The 27,322-nt window shown below is 50.8% G+C and overlaps 1 pseudogene across 1 annotated transcript in view; it reads left to right on the top strand.

Moving 5' to 3' along the window:
• Positions 1 to 27,322, top strand: part of LOC144752259 (uncharacterized) — a 133,803-nt pseudogene that overhangs the window by 23,144 nt on the left and 83,337 nt on the right. Inside the window, exon 3 of the transcript XR_013594077.1 lies at positions 7,951 to 8,018. The product of XR_013594077.1 is annotated as an uncharacterized LOC144752259 (transcript). The remainder of the gene's footprint in view (positions 1 to 7,950; positions 8,019 to 27,322) is intronic.

The raw sequence follows: 27,322 nt of genomic DNA, 5'->3' as shown, positions 1-27,322 counted from the left end.
AATAAAACAACGGTGTCCGGGGGCGTGGCCAAGATGGCGGCCTGAGTAGACGGGTCTCGAGAGGCTCCCGGGCCCTAAGCCCCATTGCCACGTAATTTCTAGCTATCACCCCCCGTGCTTCAGCCCAAATCCAAGCTCGACCCTCTCTGCTGTCTTGGGGAGCTACCGTTCGGACTCCTCTGGACGTGTGACTGCCGGTGGCCCCGCTTTCCCAATCGCCGGGGAGGACGGCGTAATGGCGGCGCGAATCTGAGACCCTCCGCAGCGCGGCCGCACTGCGGGGGCAGCATACATCCCGCCGGAGAGCCGTGGACTGGCACACCAGACGGCAGTGACGTGTGCCCAACGGCTGCGGGGGTCCCCCGGAGGACGCGGTGCGTCCCGCACCCCCCGGACATAGTGCGCCACGCAGGAGGACCCCTGGCAAATCTAGGCCCCGGCGTGGGCCTGCCAGAGGGCCGGACTGGTCCGTCTCCGGCGGTCCCGCGGCGCCCACATCCTGCGCACATCCACCCTGCTCCGCCGAGGGACCGCCGACCTGAGCTTTGGACGCCTACGGAGACCGACGACCCGCGACCTCTGCTGTGGCTGTGACCGGTGCGCCGGCGAAGAAGGTTAGAGCTTTTCCGCCGTGCGCCTACATCCCGACGTAGACGGGCCTGCCGGCCCAGCGGTCGGCCGCCCGAGCACGGACACCCGGCCCACTACACGGCGGTGTACCTGGGGGCCGGTGTTCTCAGCCTTATAAGCAGCCTACCACTGACTTCGGGTCCCGGCGTGGGCCTCTAGGCGCATTCCCGCGCCCTCACCTGGCGGGCCTACAGATCCTTGCGCCGTGAGAGGCGCCGTCCTCCAGCCCTGCGCACTCTCGCCGGCCATCCCCCACTTCATCAGTGGCCCCTGGGGGGGGCGCGCTGAGATCGGTGGCCTTGCCCCGCGGGTGCCTTATCCGCCCCGGAGAAGGCCCTCTGGACACTCTGAGACCACGCGTGGGCTTATCGGGTGACGGCGCAGCCTGGCTCGACAGCGCCCTGCACCGGGCTTACTCGCCCCCACACCTCGCCGGAGTCTCCCCCGCATCCCCGATCATCGGCGGAGAACTACCACCTGAACTGAGGCCTGCTTATACGGCCCCTCCGGGCACAGCAAACCCCGCCGGACGCCTCCTGCTACTTTAGACCCCGGCGTGGGCCTGCCCGGGGGTCGGAAGGATCTCCAACCGCCACTCCACCCACAGCGGGCATCTCACTGGCGGCGCCGGCCCGCTACTGGAGGGGACCCGGAACCTCCCGTCCCCCTGACTTCCCGGAGGAGGGGTCCGCCACCGACGTGAGGAACCACACAGCAGTGCACCCCCGCATTGGAAACGACCCCTAGGACGTGGGGGATAAGGTGAGAGGCGCCCTGCGTCCTGGACTACCGCTTGCTTCCCCTCCCCTGGGTCCCTGTACTCTCTGCTGGGTGTCCCTCGCCTGCTGGGGTCGGTGTCACTGCCCTGCTGGACATTGCCCTGAGCCTCCGCTCGCCGGAACCGTCATTCCAGGCCTCCTCCCAACTGCCTGCTATCTGCTACCCACCGGCTCCCCCGCCTGGTCGATCAGCCCGTCTGTGGACATCTTCGCAGCCTTCGACTGCTTCTGGGGCGCTGCTCTTCAGCCTGGTGTCACAGCACTCTTCATAGACCAGCGTTGCTCTTCCTCACTCAGGCATACCCTTGCTCAACGAGGCGCAGTGTCCCCAGCCCGGCTGGCCTGGTCGCCTCTACCCCCATCGCCTCGCCGGCCACATCGCGTCCTGAGCGCCACCCCTGCGACGCCACACAAGAGACTCTTCCTCCGGCCACCCCCAAGACGCCTCTTCTTGGGTCGCCGCTCCTCGCCATTTCACGGGACAGCTCTGGTTCGTTCACCACTCATCAAAGTTAGTCTCTTTGTTGGGTGACTACTCATCGGCGTCCGACGACGCCTGCCGGTTGGCCTGCCACCCTGCACCGGACACAATGGCGCACTCTAATCGCAAGGGGACCCGGAACGTGGTGGAACTCATGCATAAAGCGACGTCGAAAGGTGACAAGACCCAACCACAGTCGTCCCCGAGGCCCCCCGCGAGCCCTCAGCCACAGGATGAAGACTCCGCTCCGATAACAAAAGCCTTCCTGGCCTCCCTCTTCAACACACTGCGTGAAGACTTCCAGACTCTGAAACAGGACATGGCCGGGGAACATCGCGAACTCCGTCACGACATCGACGGCCTGGGTGAGCGTGTTGCCTCGCTGGAAGAGGCTGATCGGTCCCGCAGTGAGGAGGTGGAGCGACTTCAGCAGGAAATCCTTCGACTTCAGGATCAACAGGTGGACTTACAGTCGCACTCTGAGGACTTGGAGAACCGCTCCAGGCGGAATAACATAAGGGTCAGGGGGGTCCCGTTGAAAGCTGAAAAGGACAGTGTGGCCAACTACCTACAGGACCTATTCAGACACATTCTGGGGGAGGCGAGCGACTTCGAAATCCGCATCAACAGAGCGCACAGGGTGGGCATGGCACGCAGGGCGCCAGCACCGCCTCCGGACATCCTAGCGTTCCTACCGGACTTCCCCCTGAAGGAACGCATCCTTAGAGAGGCCAGGAAAGCACAACCCATCACATTTCGCGATGACCCGGTGGCCCTTTTTCAGGATCTCTCTAATATCACCCTGCTGAAACGCAAATCCTTCAGGCCTGCGACGAACTTCCTGAGGGAGGCCGGGGTACCCTACTCCTGGGGCCACCCGTTCCGTCTGATCTTCAAGTGGAACGGATCCCTTCACCAGCTTAGATCGCTCCGCGACACCTGCTCCCTGCTTGGGATCGACATACCGGACGGTCCCACCTCCAGAGACGCCTCTCCGTCCCGGTCGCAGGGAGACCCACCTCGCCCTGCGACTGACGGCTGGCAGACAGTCCGCAGGAGGAGAGCGCCGAGAACCGTCCCAAAGCCAGACCCTATCACGGCCGCTCAGGAACGAGAAGCTGCAATACAGGAAGTGGCGGACAACACGGCACCCGACCTGTAGAATATTGCCCTTATGGATCTCGACCAGCTTGGGGGTGTTCTCTCATTTGAACGTAGCTTGACGGGGGTCTGGGCCGGGGAGCCGCCGATTGGGCTGCAACCACGGTACCCCTTTCTTTGACTTTCTACGGACCTGTGCCCTGCACGACTAGGCCCGAGACTTTTACTGGTTTCTGTTGGGGGGGAGGTTCTGGGAGGGGATGGGGAAGTTGGGGATGGGGGGTTCGGCACTTGCAGGGAGTTGGGGGGGTCCACTCTGTTGGGGTTAGGGTGGCCACGGGGGGGGGGAGCTGTTGGGGGGGGACCAGTACGCCATGGGGGGTGGGGACCAGTACGCCAGGGGATCTTTACACACACCAGGGTTTGCCCACGTTCTCCACTGCTGCGCAGCGTTTTGCGGAATTGAGCCCGTTCACCCCTACGTACCCCGGTGATGGCTGACACGCTCAAAATCCTGTCCCTTAATGTCAAGGGACTCAATAACCCGATTAAGCGCAGGGCTGTCCTCTCCTACCTAGAGAACTCGGCAGCCGACATCTGCCTGCTGCAAGAAACCCACCTCTTGGCTAAGGATTGGCACCGGCTGCGCTCCCGCGCTTTCCCACAGCAACTATTCTCCTCTCTCACATCAAAGAAAGCTGGGGTGGCTCTGCTCATATCACGGCGCTTCAAAGGCGCAAGGTAGGGGCTAAAATAGGGGAAATCAAGGGACGCCTTCTAGCCCACGCTTTCCAGATTGGCAACACCACCTACGCAATAGGCTCCATCTACTCCCCCAATACCGGTCAGGAACCCTTCTTGCTTTCCGCAATCTCAGAAACGCTTCAGACACCTCACACCTACATGCTCCTAGGGGGGGACCTTAACCTCGTCATGGACACGGTCAAGGATAGATCGGGGCACCGTTACGGGGACACAGGGGCGATTTCGCAGAAAGGCACTACTTGGCTGCATGATAGGGACATCTCGGACCTTTGGAGGCACGCACACCCGCTTGCAACGCAGTACACATTCTACTCACACGTACACCACACCTACGCCCGCATAGACCACTTCATGGGCTCATCGACCCTCATTCCCCACATCACCACAGTGGCGATTGTCCCGGCTGCCCTCTCCGACCATCAAGCAGTGGAACTGACACTTCAAGTACCCTGCACGCCACGCACTCCGGGGTCGTGGAGACTTAACGAAACCCTCTTACAAAAGCCGGCGGTCGCCCGCCAACTTCATAAATGCATCTCGGACTACCTGGCCACCAATGATACCCCTGAGGTGTCGATGTCGTCCTTATGGGGAGCTTTGAAAGCTGTCGTTAGAGGGGAGCTGATAGCGATATCAGCTGCAGACGCCGCACTTCGCAAAGAAAAGAGGAGCGACCTCTCCGACAAAGTTGCGGAGTTGGAGAGAGCTCACAGCCGCACCGGAGCCCCGAGAATTTGGCACCAACTTAAGGCCGCCCGGGCTCAGTTGGCTAGCCTCGATACCGACAGAGCAGAATTTGCTGCTCTTCGCCTCCGCCACACGTACTACGTAGGGGGCAACCGCACCGGCCGGCTCCTGGCCAGTGCCTTGAAGGCCAAACTTCAACGCTCCAAAATCACGACGCTGCTAGACGATGCCGGCGAGGCAGTTACCGAGGACGCACAGATTGCCTCGGCCTTTCGCTCCTACTACGCCTCTCTGTATAGCACAGATACGGCGTCGCCGACAGCCATTGACGCCTACTTGCAATCGGCCAACATTACGCCGTTATGTTCAACGAGCGTGGAAACCCTTGATGCCCCCATTCGCCCCGACGAGATCCTCGCTGCCATTGCACGCCTCCGTCCGCTTAAATCACCGGGCCCTGACGGCTTCTCGTCGGGCTTTTATAAGTCCTTCGGCCATGTCTTAGCTCCTATCCTCGCCAGGCTCTTTAATTCCTTTGAAGGGCCAAGCTCCATCCCGCCCGATATGCTTGCAGCCGACATTGTGGTCCTGCCTAAACTGGGAAAGCCCCCAACGCACTGCTCCGCATTCCGCCCCATCTCCTTACTCAATCTGGATCTGAAGCTGTTCACGGGGGTACTGGCGGCTCGCCTAGGCCCCTGCCTCCCGGGCATCCTCGAACCGGACCAATCGGGCTTTGTCCCGAACCGCCAGTGCAGTGACAATACCAAAAGACTCCTGCACCTCGTGGACAAAGCTCATTTTCAGGTTTCCGACTCTGCCCTAGTAGCCATCGATGCGGAGAAGGCTTTCGACCGTGTCGATTGGACTTACCTGCAGGCTGTGCTGCAACGCTACCGCCTGGGCGACCGGTTCCAGGCCTGGTTCGCGAGCTGCTACTATCGTCCCTTGGCCCGTGTCCGGCTGGGCGGCCTCAAGTCCGACCCCTTCGAGATACAGAGGGGAACTCGCCAGGGCTGTCCCCTCTCACCACTCCTATTTGCCCTATACATAGAGCCCTTGGCGCAGAAGATCCGCGATAATCCCCACATTTTAGGAATGTCTTTCGGCAACGAACCCCACGTGGTGGGATTGTACGCGGACGACATAATCGCCGCGTTGGACCGTCCCTCTAGCTCCATACCAGCGCTTTTGACGGAGCTGGACCAATTCGGCAGGGTGTCGGGTTTCAAGGTCAACCAGGGGAAATCCCTGATACTACCCCTTGGCAGCCATGCTCTTTCCAACAGCCCACCGGCCACCTTCGGTTGCCAACTGCGGTCCACCACCCGTCTGCCATACCTGGGGATTACTCTGACCTCCTCCACGGTCTCGACGGTTACTCACAACTACTCTACCTTATCATCCCAAATCCGGGCTGACCTCGCGCGTTGGTCGAAGCAACCCCTCTCCTTACTTGGGAGGATCGCGGCGGTAAAGATGTCGGTCCTACCCAAAATACTATACATCTTTCAGACCCTCCCGGTGTCACCGCCAATGGGGACGCTAGCTGACCTCCAACATGCTCTTCACCAATTTGTGTGGGAGGGGAAACGCGCCAGACTACATCGTCAAGTGGCGCACAGGACTGTGGACGAGGGCGGCCTCGGGATCCCAAACTTGCTGCAGTATTTCCAGGCCTCGCAAATTCGGTATCTGGTGGAATGGTACCGGCCCGAATCGGAGAAGAGATGGCTCTTTCAGGACAGGGCCATGGCACAGACCTCCCTGTGGAAGATACCGTTTCTTGCTCGCCGGCATAGGCCGCGTTATCTCCTCCGTTCCCCTATTACTCGGACCACTATGGCGACCTGGGACATGGTGGCAGTCAAACGGGGCCTCACGACCTTCCCGTCCCCACTTACTCCACTCTTTGACAACCCCGCATTCCCACCCGGCACGGACACTCGAGCTTTCCTGCAATGGCGTGATACACCGTGCCGATCGGCCGGGCACCTCTTTGACACGGAGGGGTTCCTTCCTCTCGCCGAGCTCTCGCGAGACTATGGAGTGGACAACCCTCACATGTATCAATATTTCCAGATCCGCCACTGGCTCTTTAGCCCGGACGTTGCCCCTCTGGTGGGCCGGCAAATGACACCGTTCGAACGCTGGCTTGTGTCCAAAGACTCAGATAAACATCTTATCTCAGATCTCTATCGGATGCTCTCCCCTACTGCCGACCCTGCTAAAACCGCTGGGCAGCGGCGCTGGGAAGCGGAATTTGGAAGACCTCTTTCCACGATCGAATGGAACCACATATATTACAGGGCCGCCCACACTACCCGCAACACCAAAGCCAGGGAATCGGCGATAAAATTGGCTATATATTGGCACCTTACCCCAGCGAGACTCAACCAAAGCAACCCGACCCGTAGCGCGCTGTGTTGGAGAGGATGTGGCAGCCGGGGTACACTGACTCACCTCCTATGGGACTGTCCCGCCTTGCAGGAGTATTGGAAGGTCGTCCTGGACGATATTGACTCCACATTCGATACTGAGATCCCACGTTTCCCAGCATACACACTCCTAGGACTTCCAAACGCACTTACATTCCCCCTAAGATCAGCTCGCGGCAAACAGATGGGCATCGCCATGCAGGCAGCGTCGCAACACATCTTGTCGCTATGGGGCTCTACTACCCCACCCACCCACACTGGCTGGTTACACAAACTTTGGTTCACCTTGGGCATGGAACGGATTCAGGCCACACTAACACATACCACTGACGCATTCCGCACCACTTGGCAGCCACTCCTAGCGTTGCTCTCCAGGGAATTCCACGAAATCACCTGCCCGAAGTACCTTCGTATCCTACGACTTACGGACTGCATGATAGACCGAACGCAAACAGAGGCACCCTGATACATTTAATCTTGCAATACCTCACAAGACTACTATGGAAGACTGGCGTACTGGTGGGGTGGGGGGGGGGTGTTGCTTTGGGGTGTTAGGGGGGGGCGGGTTCTTAAGGCTGGCTTGTTTACTTGTTGCCCCGACTAGGGGCGTCTTTCGACCTCCGGGCACTACCTTTACATCTGAGCATGCTCACCCTGCTCATCTAACGCTTATTAAGAGAAGACGTGTCTGTCTGTCTCGCTCGCTTAACCTGCCTGTTGATTGTGCTTAGCTATGCCATGCCTTCTTTTTCTGTTCTGAAAAATTCAATAAACATACTTTGAAATTAAACAACGGTGTCCCAGAGACCGAGGGGGTTGAAACACCTCCCGTACTCCGGAACCTTTGTTTCAAAGCTGTTGCTGTAAAACTTGAACAGTTAACAGCCGCATGTGAGACCACGGTGGTTAATTGTTGAACATTCACAGCAATAGCTGTTAAAGGAGGCTGAAGTCAGCCCCTGGTTCTCCCTGGGCTCGGTTGTTTTGTAAATCCAGGACGGTTATTTGTAAAATGTGATGAGGTGGGATTGTCGTCTGATGCAAAATTATTTCTTTACTTACTTTCAAGGTATTCTGGGATGACAGGCAGTGCAGCGTGGCTGCCACCATTGGGGGAACAAAAAACATAATTGTCAGGTAAGGATTCCTATAACTCTCTGTTTCCTTTTCCCATGTTTCTTCTTTCTCTCTTCTCTTTCTTGATCTCTTTTTTTTTGTCTCTTTACTTCAACTTTTGACTCTCTCTGTGCACTATTCTTGTTGTTATCAAACTTCTGATAATAATATGATGGAGCCACATTCCACTCTTGGAACATGTTGGGGGCTGCACTGCAGGCCCAGTTCCTTTTTAGGTCAGTTTTGCGCAGCAGTTCCTTAACTATTATCACATTTGTCTCCTCTACACCACGTGATGGTGGTTCACCCTGATTAGAGGTGCCACGCTGTTGCGTTGCTACTGGGTTTAGAAAGTGACTGTAATTTTAAAATTTTATTGATTCATTGTGTGCGTTCTAATTGGGGGAATGTTTTAAAAACTATTATAATTGCTTACTTGTGTGGGGTTACTGCATTCTTTCCAGGCACTCTTCTGCTTTTTTCTTCATCTCGGGGGGGGGGGGGGAGGATTATGTGGGGGTCTTTTTTTCCTTCCCCGGTTCACCACGGCTCGCCAATTGTATGGAGGGATGTGAGTTTTTCACTCTTGCTGCTCTATTCCACTTCCTGTCCCAGATCGATGGGCAGCGCTCTAGTTGTTCCTGACTGGCCCAGCTATTTAATGTGAATGTCGGGCCTGACGCGCAGTGAACACACGCAGCAGGCACGCCTGTCTTTGTCAACTTTATGCCTTGTGCCAGGGACGCTGTCCTTTTTGTTGTAGACCATGGTACGCCCCTTGTTTACCCGAGAGGACAGCTCTTGGAGCTTCAAGGAGAGAAGGATAGAAGGATGTGCACTGCAGGTCAATGAACTGTGAGCATTGGGCTATATGAGTGTGTTAACTGTAAGACAGTCATTCCATTGGGGGTAGCTAAAAAAAACAAGGGGAAACGTGTCAGCCCTACCCTTACCCATGAAACAGTCCTTTTCGGGGCATTTCCTGAATGCCAGATCTCTGATTAAACATAGAGCAGAATTTAATGATTTTGTCTCCTCCCGTAGGCCAGATTGGGTATTTATTACTGAAACCTGGGCTAGAGATTGCCCAGGGCCTGGCCTGGTGGAGGCCATCCCCTCAGGGTATGCTCTGTCCAGACTTGATAGGGGGGGTTTGGGAGTCCTTTATAAAGACACCTTCTCGTGCTTCACTGAGGCCCTCACCACTCCCTCAGATCCCTATCAGGACCTATATTTCTCCTTGAAGAGGATAGTTTTGAGGGAGTTGTCAGCTACCGGCCTCCCGGACCCAGTGGAATGTATAATCAGGATTGAGCCTTATTTGGCTAGATCCAATGTCACTCTTTTGGGTGATTTTAACTTCCATTTGGAGAAAACTCTGTGCTCTGAAACGCAGGTTTTCCTGGAAACTATGGACTCCTGTGGCCTTCCTCAGCTGGTGAGAAGCCCCTCTCATATGGCGGGACACATTCTGGACGGGATCTTCTCTAACGATCCGAGGATGGAGGTGAAAGATCCCATCCCACTCTCTTGGACTGATCAAACGCCATTCCATTTTTTATGCGAATTGCAGAATCCCACCCAGATCCCAATTTTAAGAACAGGGTGGAGATGAAGAGAAACCATAGCCGCATAAATAAGGAGGGTCTTCTAATTATTGCTGTCTCCCCCAACTGGCTCTTGGCAGCTCTAGACTCTCTTGCCCCTCTTAAGGAGCATTATGTGGCTAGAAAACGCCCTTCGGCGCCCTGATTAACTGAAAGGTTGAGAAACCTTAGGCAGGTATGGCGGCAGCAGGAAAGAATATGGCGCTGTGAGCTTATCCCAGCCGAAAGGGACATGCATAAACTCAAATTGAAGGAATACGGGCTAGCTATTAATGAGGAAAAGGTCACCTACTATCCCAAGATGACGGAATCCATCAAATCCCAGAGGGAACTCTTCACTGTGATTAATTCCCTCCTAGCCCCCTCGGCCTCTGCCAACACCGAGGTCTCCCAGGAACTATGTGATAAAAGGGCATGCTTTTATACTGACAAAATCAAGGACGTATATTCCTCCCTGGAGATATGCAATGTGGGAGGGTCAAAGGCCGATCGTCCTTCGGATGCTCTGATAGCTCCTGCAAAGGATTGCCGCTTGAGCGCCTTTCCCCCTATACTTCAAGAAGACATGGAGCGGATGGTAAGGGGAATTATATCTGGCTCCCCTATGGAGCCCTGTCCCCTGAAGATCCTGAAACTAGGAATGGAGGCTATTGTTCGTACTTTGACCGTAGTTCTTAATGCCATTATTACTTCTGGCCAGTATCCCACTGCCTGGAAAACGGCTGTGGTTAAACCTCTCTTAAAGAAGCCCTCTCTGGATCCGGGGGAACTAAAGAACTACAGTTCAATTTCCTGTTGCCCGTCCCAGCTAAAATCTTGGAGAAACACCTGAACCTCCATCTTAGCACCTATCTGGAGGACCATCAATTGCTCGATGGCTCGCAACATGGGCTCAGAAGTGAGCACAGTACCGAGACGGCGTTAACCGTTGTTTTTAACAACATTCGACAACAGGTCGACGAAGGTTACACCACCTTACTGACCCTTCTGGACCTAACGGCAGCCTTCGATACCATCTCGCCCCTTAGATTGGCTGGGAGGCTCCGGGAAATAGGGATTGAGTGCTCTCCCCTTAATTTGCTTACATCTTTCCTTTTGGAACAGGCTCAAAGAGTTAAGATGGGCCAATTCCTTTCTGCTTCTAAACGGCTGTTCTGCGGAGTTCCCCAGGGATCCTCATTGAGCACCACCCTTTTAACCTTTATGTAGCCGTGCTTGCCTGGGTTGTAAGATCTTTTGGCCTAGAAGTGTTATCCTATGCTGATGACACTCAAATCATGATTACCATCACTGAGAGTGTTGAAGCTTTAGCAGCAAATTTTTAAAGCTGAATGCAGGCCGTAGCAGCATGGATGGCAGAGAACTATCTAAGACTCAATGGGGATAAAACTGAGATTTAAATTTTCGGAGACAATCAGGAGATTTGGTCCAGGGCCTGGTGGCCAGATACGCTTGGATCTTGCCCTCGCCCTGGCCTCAGTGCCAAAAATCTAGGCATCATGGTTAATACCTCCCTCTCCTTGGGAACCCAAATAAATAGAAGTCTCCACCTGCCTCGGAATGATAAGAACTCTCAGAAAGATATGTCAATTTCTCTCCCCCTCCACGCGGAAACAGGCAGTGGTGGCCCTTGTGCTGTCCAGATTGGATTCCTGCAATTCCCTTTATGTAGGGATCAATAAGGGTCTCCTACACTGACTCCAACTTGTGCAGAATGCTGCTGCCAGGCTGGTGATGGACCTTCCTAAATTCCACTCTGTTGCGGCTACCATCAAGAGCCTTTCTTGGCCTCCTTTGGGTCGGAGAATTGAGTTTAAAGCCCTGTGTTTGGTGCACAAGACCTTTTATAATATGGGGTCAGAAAGCATTAAAAACTGTTTCGGAGATATATCCCTCGTAAGCAGTTAAGATCTTCCAGCAAGAATTCGGTGACTTTGCCTAGATTCAGAAAATCTAGATGGGGGGGTCCTTTTTTCGCTGGCTGCGGCCAATTTGTTGAACTCCCTTCCTCTTTCAATTTCGATTCTGGGAACTCATTCCTCATTCCGTAAGGCCTTGAAGACCTGGCGCTTTACCAAAACGAATCTGTGAGTCCTCTATCTATGGCCACCCCTGATCATGATCCCTATCCGCAGCGCCTTGAAGACCTGGCGCTTTACAAATACGAATCTGTGAGTCCTCTATCTATGGACACCCCTGATCATGATCCCGATCCGCAGCACCTTGAAGCACATGGGCTAAGTTGACAGAATTTGTAGTATGGTCATTTCATCAAAGGATTTGAATGAACACCACGTGGCAATATTTTTTGGGGGGTGTGCAGGATGCTCAGGCCACATGGGTGGGTGGGGGCTGACGTGTGAAGGCGTCGGGAGGAGATCCAATGAAGTCTTTAAGTCACTTTCAATTTTTTTTGTCTTTCCCAGGAAGAAGGCGGCAAGTTCTTCGCAGTTAGGCTGCAGATTAAACCCAGAAAGCAGGTTGGGGCTGCCTGTTAGATTGCAATTTAACGAGTTCAAACAGTTTTTTAGGTCTATTCCTGGCATTGTTTAGCTATTTCCTAAAGATGTTTGCTTTTGATCTATGTATGTGTTTGTTGTAGATGATTCTTAGAGATCTCACTTGCTGGAGGTGTTCAAGCGAGGAGTAGAATCTTAGATTGCATCTTTCAGTGTTTAGACTACCATTGTACCAAGGCTCGGAGTCTTTGGTGGACACTCTTTTTAGTTGGAGGGGTGCCATAGAGTCTAGAATGTTTGTCATTGAATTAGTGTAATGATCAGTAAGGTCCTAGGCATTTGACATGTCTTCGGGAGGGGGAAGGATATAATTGCTAATAGATATTAGTTCATTCAGGTTTATGTTTCGAGAATTCCTTTTCCAGTGTTTTTGTTTTATGTGAACCTTTTTTGAGGACAGTGATTCAGTAATGAGCAAAGTGATGCAGTGGTGGTCTGTCCAATCACATAGAATGATAGATTCAAGTTCAATGGAATTAGCTTTAGAGATAATTAGATCCAATGTCGCTTCCAGGTTCTGGGTAGGACTTTCGCATATTTGGATCAAGTTTAGATCAGCTAGGAAGGTTTTTAGGCTAATCACTGATTGGTCATCAGGTAATTCCAGAGTTGGTTGATATGATTTCCATAATTTGTTCAATGGATGGGAGGTTATCTCCTGGAGGGTGGGAAAACGCATGCAGTTTGTATCGAGGCCAATCTTTACTCAGGATATCGATGCCTAGATATTCACACGAGATGAGAGTAATGTTTTGTGCTTGCTTCAGAGAGATTATTGCCGTTAGTACAGGGGTTACCTCCTCCAGGTCTGTTTGGTGGATCTAATCTGATGATGTCATAGCTGGGCGGTACTAGAATGTTGAGCGTTGATGTGAAGGAGTAATTTAGCCAAGTTTCAGTCAGGACTATATGGTCAAGATCATAAGTAAGGATAAGGTCAGCAATATCCACTGCGTGTTTAGATGCCGATCTGCAATTGAGTAGCGTACATTTCAGGTGGGGTATGCCGACAGCGGAGGCAGCCTGAGTGATGGGAATTTGCTTGAAGTTGGAATTGTTACCTGCTCTGGGATTGGGCCTAGCATCTCTATGTGGATTTGACTGAAGGAGGAGGGAGTAAATATTGTTGTCAGATTGAGTATCTTTCAACCTGATGTGTCGAGTGGAGGCGTGGGGGTAGGGAATTGTCTTCCAGGTCAAATGAGGAGACGTTGTGATTGCTGAGATCCCATTGGATGTGGGGGGTGACATCCGTCTAACGTGATTGTTATTGGATCCCCTCTGTGGTGGGATTACAAACATATTTAACTCTGATAAGAAACACTTCGCATAGATTCTACTTAACAAGGCTAAGATTTGGCACACTACATTATATAACAGCATTCTCAAGTAAGGAAAAATGGTCCTAAATATCACCAAAGTTCCCGTGTGATGGAAAGACCCCCCAGTCCACTAAGCACTTCTTACTGTTTTGTACCTTTTATAAAGATATCCAGAGAATTGTTATAAAACCACTTTTTTAACCAATAGGCTTTTCCATTAGAAACACGCTTTTAACTTTTTATGTACTATGGATAATATAAAAACTGTTTAATCTGTTATTAATTTTATACATAGGGCGATTAGGAAAAGAAAGGATTTGTCACATCTGGATGCATTAATATCTGAAAAACCTGATGACTGCCTTTAGTTGTGTCATTATTCCGTAATGTTGATATAATCTATCATCTTAATCTCAAATATGTTTATGAATCATTTTTTTTCTTCCCCTTTTGTTATATGTTAGGATTTTGCACCAAAACTCTCCTTTTGTACATATGCGATTTTTGCACTGATAATTATCAGAGTACTATCTATTGACTAAAGATGTAATGCCTGTTATGATATACCATTTTTTTAAAGATGTAAATATTTGAAAACTGTTTTTATTTATGTGTATATAGTACCTTCTGTATAGTATGCTTTATGGTTGTATATTTTACACCGAATAAAGCTGGTTTGACTTGACTTGACTGCTAAAGGGAGTGCCTATTCTTACCCATTGGTTTGGTGGGACACCAACAATTAGCGAGCTCTGAGGTGAAGGATATTAGGCTTCGAACCTCAGCCTTAAGTTGAGGCTCCTGAGCGATCTCAGTGAGTTTGGCGTCATTAGTAATGTGGGAACAGGAGGTCGTGATGTGGGCCAGGTGGCCAGGTGAGACTGCTCCGGTTAATGGTGTTTGGGAGAAGCTGAGTTGGGAGAACCAGGGGAGGGGGAATAGAGATGGAGTCATGATTGAGGAGTGGGGGTGTTGGACTCATAAACTGATCGATGAGTCGATAGGCGCCATGTTATTGGTCATGCTAGGGGGTTCCGAGATAGCAAGTGTCAGGCTTTGCCAGAAAGGGTGTCACAGATGCATCAGTGCTGACAGCGGGGGCTCAGCACTATCACCTATTCTTTTTAATCTACTCATGGAGCCCCTGGCAAACGCATTGAACTCAGTGAACATTCTATATCCCCTGTGTGTGGATGACACCAAACTGTATACGAAAATCTCCTCACCAGAAGACTTCATCTCCCTCAACGCTATTCCACAGAATACTCAAAGTTGGCTCACTGGCAACCGCCTCATGCTTAACACCAAAAAAAACAGAATTCCTCCTCATCGCCCCACCCAATCACACACCCAAAATAGACGTATGGTTGAAACATCTAACTTCCTTTGACTGTGCTCCGCACATCATTGACTCCGCGAAGGCCCTGGGAGTCACCATAGACCAGGGGTCTTCAAAGTGTGGGGCGCGACCCCCAGAGGGGCCGTGGAGTGATGCAAAGGGGGTCGCGCAATCCTGGTCACACTTCTGCCCAGGCTAAGGGATTCAGCCCCCCTCCTCCCCCGTAGTGTGTCTCAACTGGAGCTGCTGTGGGCTCTGCTGGGCTGTGTCTGCAGTCTTATCTCCAGCACAGCCCGGCACCCCCTGAGTTTTTCACAGGTCGTTAAAGCACATTTGCATGTTTACATTCCTTTTGTAAACTGGTTACTGAGGCTTAGTTTTTCCCGCAAGGGAAACAGGCTCAGGCCCCCTCCTCCCTCCCCCCTCCCCCTGCTGCCTTCTCCTCTCCTCATCATTTTTTCCCCCACGTTTCGTTTAAGGATCAATTTAAGCTACATCTATTTCCCCCATCCTGTAAAGGAAGGCACACCCTCAGTTCAGCAGCAGGGATGTTAAATTCTTCTGGCTTGAGAGGAAACTCGGGAAGGCAACCCACACAAGATGCCAGCCACATTCACGCAGACACACCTATGCATAACGAGAGGGCCATGAGCACGTCAGGAGGCCCAAGTGCTGAAAGCCAGGGAAGTCACTCTGCTTTCCAGACTGGGGGATGGGCGCTGCTTTTAAGAACAGGAAGAAGGACCCTCTGATGCCATAGATCTGAACCCGGAGGGCAGCAAGGGTGGGCTCAGACATCTCATCTTAGACTTGGAGCTACTTGAACAATAATAGTTGTAATTTTAACGTGCATCGTACATTTAAATGCACCAATGTTTCCTTTTGCCTGTTGCAATTCGCGGATATTTCCTTCTGTCCACGATAATTCCTGCTTTACACTAGTTTGTACTCAGGGAAAGTGAAAAATATCTCAATCTCTTCACAAGCTGGAGGTTTAAAACTTTTTGGGGGCTTTTTCTAAACATCCTCACCTTGAAGGTAAGGGAGAGCTCTGAGGAAGGACAGAATGGAAATGCTCAGGTGGAAATGGGTGGACGGATGAAGGATGGATGGATGGAAGGATAAAGGGTGGATGGATGAAGGATGGGCGTATGGATGGATAAAAGGTTGCATGGATGAATGATGCATGGATGGATGTGTGAAAAGGTGGGGGGTGAATGATGGGTGGATGGATGGATCAAAGGGTGGGTGGATGAAGGACTGATTTATGGATGAAAGGGTGGATGGATGAAGGATGGATGTATGGGTGGAAGGATGAAAGGTTGGATGGATGAAGTATGGATGGATAAAAGGTTGCATGGATGAATGATGGATGGATGTGTGAAAAGGTGGGTGTATGAATGATGGGTGGATGTGTGAAAAGGTGGATGGATAGATGGAAGGGTGGATGGTTAAAGGATGGATGTATGGATGGAAGGATGAAAGGGTGGATGGATGAAGGATGGATGTATGGATGGAAGGATGAAAGGGTGGATGGATGAAGGATGGATGGTTGGATAGATGTGTGAAAGTGTGGGTGGATGAATGATGGATGGATGGATGTGATGAGGTCTAACAGGCGCATTTATGGTTATCGATAGTTGTTGATGATGAGGAGTACCGGTTTCTAGAAACTTTTGTTGGAAGGGGGGGTCCCCACGCCTAAAAAGGTTTTACAAGGGGGGCTCGGCATCAAAAAGTTTGAAGACCTCTGCCATAGACAAACACCTGAACATGCAGGCGCAAATCACTAATGCCACCAAGGAAGCTAATCACCAGATGAGTATACTAAGGAAACTTAAACCCTTCCTCCCACAGAACGACTTAAAAATGGCACCAAGATTAGACTATGGAAGCACCCCTCTATGCGGTCTCCCCAAATACTGGCTGGCCCCGCTGAGGGCATCGCTTAACGCTGCGGCCAAACTGGTATCAGGAACTAAAAGAAATAACTACATCTCTCCGACCTTGAAAGTTCTGAACTGTCTGCCCTATGAGGCAAGAATACACCTAAAGATAGCTTGCATGACCCATAAAGCCCTGCATAGCAATACCCCCAGTTACTTAGCTCTAAAACTAGAGCGATCGGGATGATGCAGACAACTGCGAAGTGCGAGTTCACTACTACTGAAACCACAATCCTACCATAAAAAGAGAACGGGCTGCAGAGCATTCTCAGGGATTGCACCAAAGATTTGGAACACCCTACCTCCAGTGGTACATGGGATCTCTTCCTTGACCTCCTTCAAACAAGCATTGGCATAGCCAATAGGTCTCACCTTTGGGAACTTATTAGTGTTTAGCCATACAACAGTTGATGTTGTTGCACCAAGGATATTGTGCTGGATAAGCAAACACTTATAAGATCCCAAAGGCGAGACCGATTGGCTATGTCAATGCTTGTTCTTACTTTGCCCGGCTTATCAGAGTTATTGCCAGAATTGGCGTCTTCCCATCTTTAGGATTGGGAAAACAGGAATAGTAGATTTTAGAAGATCTCTGAAATATCAGAAATCTGCTCCTTTTTCTGCTTGTTTTATATGTGTAGGAAGGTGGAATCTGACTATATGGTTGCCCCCACTTTTTTCCTGGTGTTTTGCTGGTTTTTCGACTTAGTTGGGCTGGGACCCTGCTAATCAGGGCCCAGCCTATCTGCTTTCTCTTTAAAATGGACTCCATGTACTTTAGGTACATACCAGATTGAGTATTGTGTCCTCTCTGTGAGTCCCTGTATAGTGACCATAGGTACCCAGGGCATAGGTGCATCCAAGGCCTACCAGGGGCTGCAGAATGTATTATGCCACCCCTGGCTGGCCCTCCAAACTGACATCACAGGTCTGTTCACACAGCCTGGGTAAGGTGGTGTAATCACCCCTTACTTAGATATAGTATCCCTATATTTACCTATATATATAGACACATAGTCACCTATAAGCCACTCCTATGGTAGGCCTCGACAATCCTGGAGGCAGAGTGCTTTGTCCTATGTGAGAGGGTGCCCTAGCATGAGCTAAGCCCCTCTCCAGCTTTTGGAACCATCTCCTTATAGCTGTTCCATGATATAGCCATACCATATACTCTTAAGTGCATTATAATCCTCATGGTTAATGCTAACTTTGGTTTGGCTTTATCAAAACATGTCATGTAAGGTCTCAAACACTTTGGAATACTACCCCACCCCCCCACAGTTCTGGCGGCGGGGGTAGGATTCCACCCTTCTAGAGGGAGAAGACATGATACTACTGTTAAACCCCGTAAAAGTTAAACAGAGCCCCAGCATCACAAAATGGATGCTGCTGCCACAGACACGAGTCTGACCTCCTGCTGCTGGATGAAACTCCAGCAGGGGAGGCCTGGACAATAGGTTTCCTGCCTTGGGTGGTGCTAGCACCTCCCCAGACAGGCATTTAGTGTATTGGGGCAGGGAGGGCTGCAGTTCTAGACACTGCCTGGGCACACAAGGTGCTACATGCATAGCCCGGTTCAAACCAGTTGGTGGGGCACTCCAGCCCCGCTCTGGCACAAAACTGGACAAAAGGAAAGGGGTGTAACCACCCCTTTCCCAGGTCAACCCATAGGAAGGATCTAGGAAGGTAGTCCAGCCCCTAGGATCAGTATAAGTATAGGAGCTGTGTCCCTAGGACTTTAGATTATCCTGGACAAATCTTTGCAAGACATATCCTGGACCTTTGACGTTCCATTCTGACTGGAAGATGGAAGACATCTCCCTTGTGGTCAAGGAGTGACCACACTGTTCAAACAGGCACCGTCAGTAACTTTGCCGGTCTGCAGTTTCAATGCTCCTGTCGGATCCCGAAGACTCTGCGACTCAAGAACTGGACTTCCAGACCTCTCTGACCCGACCCAGATCCATAGCAAAGCTGAGACAAGTGGTGGTCACGAGAGACGTGGGACCGAAAATCTAGGACATCCTGCGATTTGCTACCTGCTCAACTCCTGAGGCATCCTCGCAGTTGTGCATTGGGGTAAGAGAAGCCCCAGCCCTGAGCACCCTTTGCACTGAATCTCAGGCCCCTCCACTCCACGAGTGTCCCGTGGGCCCCGCCTTTGCATTTGTGCTTGATGCGTTTTCCTGGCTCCTTGCCCGTTGGCTAGTGAGTCCCCCAAAGACTTTCTTACAACTTTAACTTGCTGGCCTGGTTGCTCCAGGCTTGCTCAAGCTTCCCTGAAAAGGAGAAGCGCCACAGACCTTGCTGGTCTGCAACAGAGTGAATCTCGATATCCTGCGTGGGTTGCGGTTGCCCAGGTTTGTTGAGTCCAATCTGGATACTGACACTGCCATCAGCTAGATCTGTCATGGGACAGCCCGAATCCTGCGCCTGGTCATTGTCGATGTCTCCTGGACCTCGTGGCTGAAGAGACAAACTCACCTTCTTCACCTGCAAGCAACCAACATCGCCTGGTTCCTTCCTGGTACCTTGCTGGTCACTAGCTAGTGACTCAGACTCTGTCCCCTCTGCTTTCAGGTTCTTAACATCCTCGATCCACCTTTGGATCCACCCGGACACTTTTCTTCTGGACGTCTGCAGCACTTCTTTGCCGCTCTCCATAGAAAACGACGACGAAACCCGACATCAAAAGGCACCTATGCACCCGGCTTCCCTGGGTGAGGTAACATGGGTACTCCGGTGCTCCCGTGGGTCTTGACTCTCAAAGTGACCTAGTCTAAAGGGGTTTTGTTGTAGTCCATCCGGAAGTGACCTTTAACAGTAACTTTGTGACTTCTTCGTTCTCCATTAGAAGTCAATGGTAACCCGTGTCTGTGTTTAGACACTGCACTCGTCTCCCGTGGGCCTCCTACTTCCTAACCCTTGGTTGTTTAGTGTAGCCCCAGCGATTCCACAGGCCCTAGGCCTACTTTCCATTTCAGTCGTGGTTCTCATACCACTATTTTACTATATGGTTCGTGAGGCCCCTCTTTACAATGTAGAAACTTTGGGGCAGATTTACAAGCCCCCTGCGCTGCTTTTACGCCGCCGTTGCGTCACTTTTGTGACGCAGCGGCGGCACAAAAGATGCACCATGGTGCAGGGTATTTACTACGTAACGCATCTCCCAGATGCGTCACGTTGCAAAGCCTTGTGCCAGAAGAGGCGTACCATTGCAGGTCAGTTTGTGTCTTGCAATATCCTTAGAGCTTGGTGCCACTGTACCTGCTGCACTAATGATGGCTATACCTATCGCCCTTTTTATTAGTAAGCACGTTAAATAGTACAGTGTATTTTGAACACGACCTGATATCCCACCAGATGCCCATTCGACAGACCTAAATTCTAGAGAAAGAGCAGTCAAAACCGCCAAGTGGTCACTTGTTAAACAGTAGCGAACTGCATGTTGGTACTTGTAGTTTCGTTGCAAAATGTCAGCCTGCAAATCGTCTCCGATTTAAAAGCGGGGACTGGTTGAAGTTGACACCCATGACATGGGGCCACTTGACGCCCGTGTTAAATTTCTCGCCTCTAGGATTTTTCCCATGGCTCACTCCCAGGGGGAAATGGTCTGCAATAGGTGAGCTCAACCCTCTGACTTCATCCCTTGTCCAGCGCGCCTCTGCATATACCCCGTCCCGTGTGCGCCTCAGCTCTCTCGGCTGAGTGGTTCTGTCTGTTTATCTTGAGGGACAGACATCTCTGCACGGCGCTCCGTCTCCAAGCCAACGAATAGGGTGACCAACTGGCATTGGTGCAAATTCAGGACGGTGAGTGTAAAAATTCAGGACAAAGGGTCAAAATTCAGGACACAAATTCAGGACAGGAGCTCAAAATTCAGGACAAAACTTCAGGACAATAGGTACGTTTTACAGACACATCAGAGGTCGCGCAATAGTATATAAGTACGCCCAGCCATTTCCAAACATATTCAACCGTTTGCAAACCTATCCATCATGTATCCTTCCATCTATCATTTCACTCATCCATCCCTTCATCCATCCCCTCATCCATCCTTTCACTCATCTCCATTATCCATCCACCCTTTCACCCTATCCATCTGTACACTTATCCATCCACTCTTCATCCCATCCATCCATTCACTCATCCATTCAGCCATTTACCCTTTCACCAATCCAGCCATCCTTTCACTTACTAATCCTTCCACCCATCCACTATTTTAGTCATCCATCCATCCTCCCTTTCTCTCTCCATCGACCCTTTCACTTAGCCATCCTTCCTTCCATCCATCCTTTCACCCACCCATCATCCATCCATCCATCCATCCATCTGTCCTTCCCCTCATCATCCATCCTTCCCCTCATCACCCATCCATCCTTTTCCCTCATCATCCATCCATCCTTTTCCCTCATCATCCATCCATCCATCTACCCACCCACTCTTCATCCATCCATCCTTCCCCTCATCATGCATCCATCCTTCCCCTCATCATCCATTCATCCTTTCACCCACCCCCTCATCATCCATCCATTCCCTCATCATCCATCCATTCCCTCATCATCCATCCATCCACCCTTCCCCTCATCATCCATCCTTTCACCCACCCCCTCATCAACCATCCATCCATCCCCTCATCATCCATCCATCCATCCTTCCCCTCATCATCCATCCTTCCCCTCATCATCCATCCATCCATCCTTTCACCCACCCATCCATCCATCCTTCCCCTCTATCCATCCCCTCATCCATCCTTCCTCTCATCCATCCTTCCTCTCATCCATCCTTCCCCTCATCCATCCATCCTTCCCCTCATCCATCCTTCCTTTCATCCATCATCCATCCTTCCCCTCTATCCATCCCCTCATCCATCCATCCTTCCTCTCATCCATCCTTCCCCTCATCCATCCATCCTTCCCCTCATCCATCCTTCCTTTCATCCATCATCCATCCTTCCCCTCACCCATCCATCCATCCATCCTTCTCCTCATCCATCCATCTTTCCCCTCCATCCATCCATCCATCCATCCTTCCCCTCATCCATCCTTCCCATCCATCCATCCATCCTTCTCCTCATCCATCCTTCCTTTCATCCATCATCCATCCTTCCCCTCACCCATCCATCCATCCTTCTCCTCATCCATCCATCTTTCCCCTCCATCCATCCATCCATCTTCCCCTCATCCATCATCCAGCTACCTTTCCACCCATACATCCAGCTATTTACATTTTCTCTCCATCTTCCCCTCTCATCAATCCATCCATCCTCTCTCATTATCCATTTATTCAATCTTTCATTCATCCATTCACCCTTTCACTAATTCATCCAGCCATTCACCCATCCCTTCACTTACTTACTCGCCGACCTTTCCATATTAATTTTGAGCTGAGCCCTTTTGAGAAGAGGCCCATCAAGAACTTCACCCTCGCTGCAGGGGCCGTTCTAGGACTGGGACAGAAGCCACCCAGGGCGGAGACAGGATCCACCACAGGGGGGGACAAGAGCCATCACAGGTGTAGGTGGACTGGAGCCACAACATGGGGGGACAGGAGCCATCACAGGCGGGGGGTGGACTGGAGCCACCACATGGGGGGACAGGAGCCATCACTGAGGGGAGGGCAGGAGCCATCACAGGAGAGGGAACAGGATCCACCAGGGTAGGCACAGGGGTGGGCATGCAGTATTCTAGTATCATCTTGGGCTCCTCGCCCCCTCCTGCACAAGACAACGAGAAGACAGGCTCTCTGTCCAAAATGCCATCCCCCACTGTGATGTACAGTACTTACAGGAGATACTCTAAGAGAACTGATTGAACTGATTGTCCTCCATACTTTGTTAATCAGTGTGGGTGCGATTGTGCCATTTCTTTATTTTCTTAAATTATAGACTGCATGTTTGAAGAACCGAGGTTTGCTTACAATTTAGTGACAGTAATTGCGCTCTGTGAAGAGAACTACGTGCTGCCTCGGTGTAATCAGGGGTGTAATATGGCCGAGTCTCGGATGTTTGGGGCCCTGGGTAGAAATGGAATGTGTGAGCCCCCCTCTAAATAGCAGAGACATGACACATTGCCTCGTACAGGAATTCACAGACGCAGGGCGCGTGCCGCCCCAGAGCTCGAGAGACAACCCTCCAACCTCACCTCTCTCCAGCCCCTCTTCCACCTGCTGGCGCATGCTGCCCTCCTGGGACCCTGTGTCCTCTGCGGCTGGCCCCTCTCGGGCTCTCCGTGGCTGGATAGCTGAACCTGACTGCTCCTTAACAAGCACGTGCGAGCTGGGATCAATGGGGCGCAGGCTAGCCACTGAAAGGTGCTTTTATCTGATAATTAGCATCAACTTGGAGACAAATTGATTGTTGGCTCGGGGTAACAAGAGGGAAATGGCAGTCGCGGATTCCACCATCAGGCAGGGTTGTTTGCATGTGAATAGATGTCACTGCTCCTGAACCTGCAGCCCCTCCCTCTCAGTCACCTTCGAAGCACCTCTTAACAGGTCATCAAGGGCTGCAGGTGTGAGGGTTGCCATCCCGCTGTGCCTCTCCAATGCTGCTGATAAAGCAGACCCCCCAGGATATAGCGAAAAATGCCGCAATTTCTACAAAAATGCCGATTTCGCAGGCATTTTTGTAAAAATCGCGGCATTTTTTAAAAAGTGCCGATTTCGCGGCAAATCGCGAAATCGCGATATCCTGGAGGGTCTGTTTAGATTAAACACATATATATTTGATATATACCTATTGTGGTGTCCTTTCATTTGGTATTCAAGGCATTATAATTGGTAAAACAGCTTGCTTCACATGCTCTCTGAAGTCTTAGCCTGTTGACTGCTGGTCCATGCTACCACTAGGATAACTTTCTATAAGGTTGACTTTACATCCACCATCAATATGGGTTGATTAGACTGGTGCAAGGTGCCCACTAGAACTAGTGGACATCATATGCCAGGCTAACTTCTCACAATATGTAGTTTGCACATATGTGAACCCTGTCTGGAGAAGGTGCACTACATTGATAGCATGTCTCTTGGTGGTAAAGCAGCGGGCTGGCTTATTAGGCCCAGGACACCAATTGCATTTATTGAATTGCAGAAAATATTACTAGCGTAAGACGGTGGTCTTATATTTCTCCTTTCCTGGCTCTTGTTTCAACGATGTACATGCTGTTTATGATATCTCCAAGTAAATCTGTGTTATTGTGATAACTCTCGACAAACCCAGTGAGTGAGTTAAGATAATTCAATCAACTATTAGATTTAGTGCATTGGAACACTGCATGCTAATTGGTGGTGCCTCCACTCTGCGTCTTCGTGTACATTGGTCTTTTGTGTGAAAGCCACTGACGTAAGTTTGATGTTATTGGCTAAGATTACAGTTCGTATAATTGAGCACTGCTCATTGATTGGTGTATGATTTGCATGTTCATGTACTTTAGTCTTCAGCGTTAAGGTCTCTGGATTAAGTGTTGCCTCATTGGCTAAGATCAGCGTTAGCGTCATTTTGATTGGTGTAAGCCCTGCATGTTTGTAAACACTGGTCTTCAGTGTGAAGGTCCTGTTGAGTGTTACATCATTGGCTAAGATTCGAGTTAGCGTCATTTTGATTGGCGTAAGCCCTGCATGTGTATACACTGGTCTTCAGTTTGAAGGTCCATGTTAAGTGTTACATCATTAGTTAAGATAAGATTTGATTAACAGGCCAGGGTTACCCAGGCAGGGGGTGAGGCGCACAGCCATGGCATTCAAGGGTCCCAGCTAACACGGAGGCGAGGGCTATGACCTATGGATCCCTCATGGTGGAGAGAAGGGAACAGCCATGAATCCAGGAACAATGAACTCAATCTCTTTCAAAGCTGGGGTCAGAGAGTTGTCAAGCACCATTGTACTGAGCAGGGTCTCTATCGGGCTCTGTTTTGTGCCCTGGCACAGATGGTCCGTTTTTTCCCAGACCGAAGTGACAACAGGCACATCGATGTGCGCTACTCACACTGCTCACTTCTCACTAGTGTGCGCTGCTCACACTGCTCACTTCTCAGTAGTGAAAAAGTTACAGCATGACGTCATGTCAGGGGAGCGGTGTAGGAGAAGGGACATCAATTAAAGAGAGTCATTTTCTCTCTGGATTTCCCTTCTTTTTTTGAATCTCAGGAGCAGCAACGCTGTCCTGCTGTCACCAGGGCTTTAAGTGGAAGTGTTTTCAATAATATATACAAGCTGTAGTTGCTGCTTATGTATCTTATGCAACTAGCAACCATTTACAAAAGCCAATAGGCCTGACTTGTAGGTATGATGTGACTTGTTGTATCATATATCTGGAGGCAATGACAGGAACAGCAAAATACAAGCCGGGCAGCACACTGTGCTAAACACAGATTTTTAGCTTATGTGTTTTAAAGCCACACCCTAAATTACATTGACCATGTTCCTTTCAGAGACCCCCCAGTTTTTTCATCCCACTTAAAGCCCTGGGTATGATGTTACTTGTTGTATCATATCTTGATGCAACACAGAAAACGCAAAATACAAGTCAGGTGGCACACTATGCTAAGCAGAGATGCTAAGCACAGATTCTTAGCTTACGTGTTTTAGCCACGTCCTTAATTACATTGCCCACGCCCCTTTGAGAGACCCCCCAGTTTTATCACCCTACTTAAAGCCCTGACTACATCACATTACTCTGCCTTTATCACATTGTGTTTGAGATGCTGTTTGGATATTTTCTTTAAAGCGCTTTCAATTGAATCTTGGCCCTATGTCTTGGTGACCTTCCGCTCCCTCACCGGCCGGGCATTACTGAACCCAGGTCCGCAGACTGACCCTAATCACTGAACCCTGTTTCACAGACTGATCCTACTAACAGTTCCAGGGATGTCTTCCTAGAGAGCCCACTCTCCTCCGGGCCACACCCGGACAGCCCCATCCTCCGCTGCAGTGACGGATGGGCGCCCACAAGTGCCGGCTGCCTCTCGTCGCCACACTCTATGTCCTGCTCCATTAGTCTTCGAGGCGTCTCCGCAGCCCCGGCTCACCGTGCAGGATAGCTTCCCGGGAGCAGCGGGTCTTGACGGCAGCCGAGGCGGGTGACGCGGCGCGGAGCTCCAGGGGAGAAGATCTGATGGCGGCGCTTAGCATTTAATTAAAACCGCTGGGACCGAGGCCCTCCCGGGCGCTCATGAGGAGGACAACGGGGAGGGAGCGAGGAGAGGCGAGCGGAGGGAAAGGGCTTCAGGGAGAGGGGCGTAGGAGGAGAGGGGAAGGAAAGAGATGCTGAAAGGAGGACGAGAAAGAGTGAGGTATAGGGTGTCAGAGAAATAAACTAAAGGAGGAGAGGGGAAAATGAAGGGGGAAACGGTGGGGTAAAAAAGTGCCACGAGATTTCAGAGAGAACAAGAAAAAAAGCACTTGCGTGGCAGCAGCGGGGAAGGATTCACTCGCGGGAGCGTTAATTGCAACCAGATGGGCCGCGCGCTCCCGCGAGTGAATGTCCTGACGTGCACGCGTTGCCATTGAGGGCAATGGAACGCGTGCACGTGCTTGGCTGAAAAGCCTAAGCATTCAAAAAGGTCGTTTTCCTTTGCAGCGCATGCGCGCTGCGAAGGCTCGACCTAAAAAGAAGTAAAAATGCTTCTAATGAATAAATTCACATCCTAAGACTTTAATTCTATTGTGACCTCTAGTCACCTGTGCGATCCATATGTTATTGCCTACATCTTTTGTATTGAAGGCGAATACCGAATGTATGTTTACTACTTCAACCACCTAATGTTTTATAACTGTGTATTGTGAAGCGTTCTGATTCCCTTGTGGTTCATTCTTTGTTGACTACTAGTCACCTATGCTATCCATATACTACTATCTACCTCTTTTGTACTGAATGGCGTATACAAAATGTATGTTTACTATCTCAACCATCTAATGTTTAATAACTGTATATTGTAAAGCGATCTGATACCCTCGTGGGTCATGTTCGCGCTATATTAAACTTTATAAAAAAAAAAAATGTCAGCGGTAAGGGCCAGAGATGAGGTGAAGGTGTTAGTATCGAGTCAGGTTATTTCAGTGGTCGCTGCTCTAGGGGTGTGATGAGGGCTCAGGCTATTATGACAAAAAATGTTGGTTGAAACAAGCTGCAAGGGTAATGGTAAATGAATGCTGCTGGGTACTCTGATGAAGGTGGATAGGGAGGAGGGGAAAGGGATGGAGAAATACAAGCAATGGGGAGAGGGGACGATACAGAAAGAGGTACCCGTGGGATGACTAAAGGGCTAGGATGAGTTTGGGTCAGGGAGGAAACTTATTCATCACAGAGAGTTTGATGAGAGGAAAATGTCATCAACTAATTCTAGGCTGCATTCAGATGCTTGGATGAGGATAATCCCATTATTATAAAGGGAGATGGTAGCCTCTGCTCCGCCAACAATAGAGGGAGTTATCAAGAGTCTGAGACCGTGGGGGGCTTTAGTGGATGCAGTGATCCGAAGCAGAGAGCAAAGGGCTTTCCCTCATTGTGCTGGTCTTTTCATGCAAAAAATAGGGTCACTTATGGTAGCGCCTTTATTCGTGAAGACCTAGGGGGAAGAAATAAGGGTTTCTGG

Source organism: Lissotriton helveticus, chromosome 1_1 (assembly GCF_964261635.1).
Source record: "Lissotriton helveticus chromosome 1_1, aLisHel1.1, whole genome shotgun sequence".
Classification (NCBI taxonomy): Eukaryota; Metazoa; Chordata; class Amphibia; order Caudata; family Salamandridae; genus Lissotriton; species Lissotriton helveticus.
Note: the sequence above shows the minus strand (reverse complement) of the source record. Positions and strands in the feature narration are given on the sequence as shown.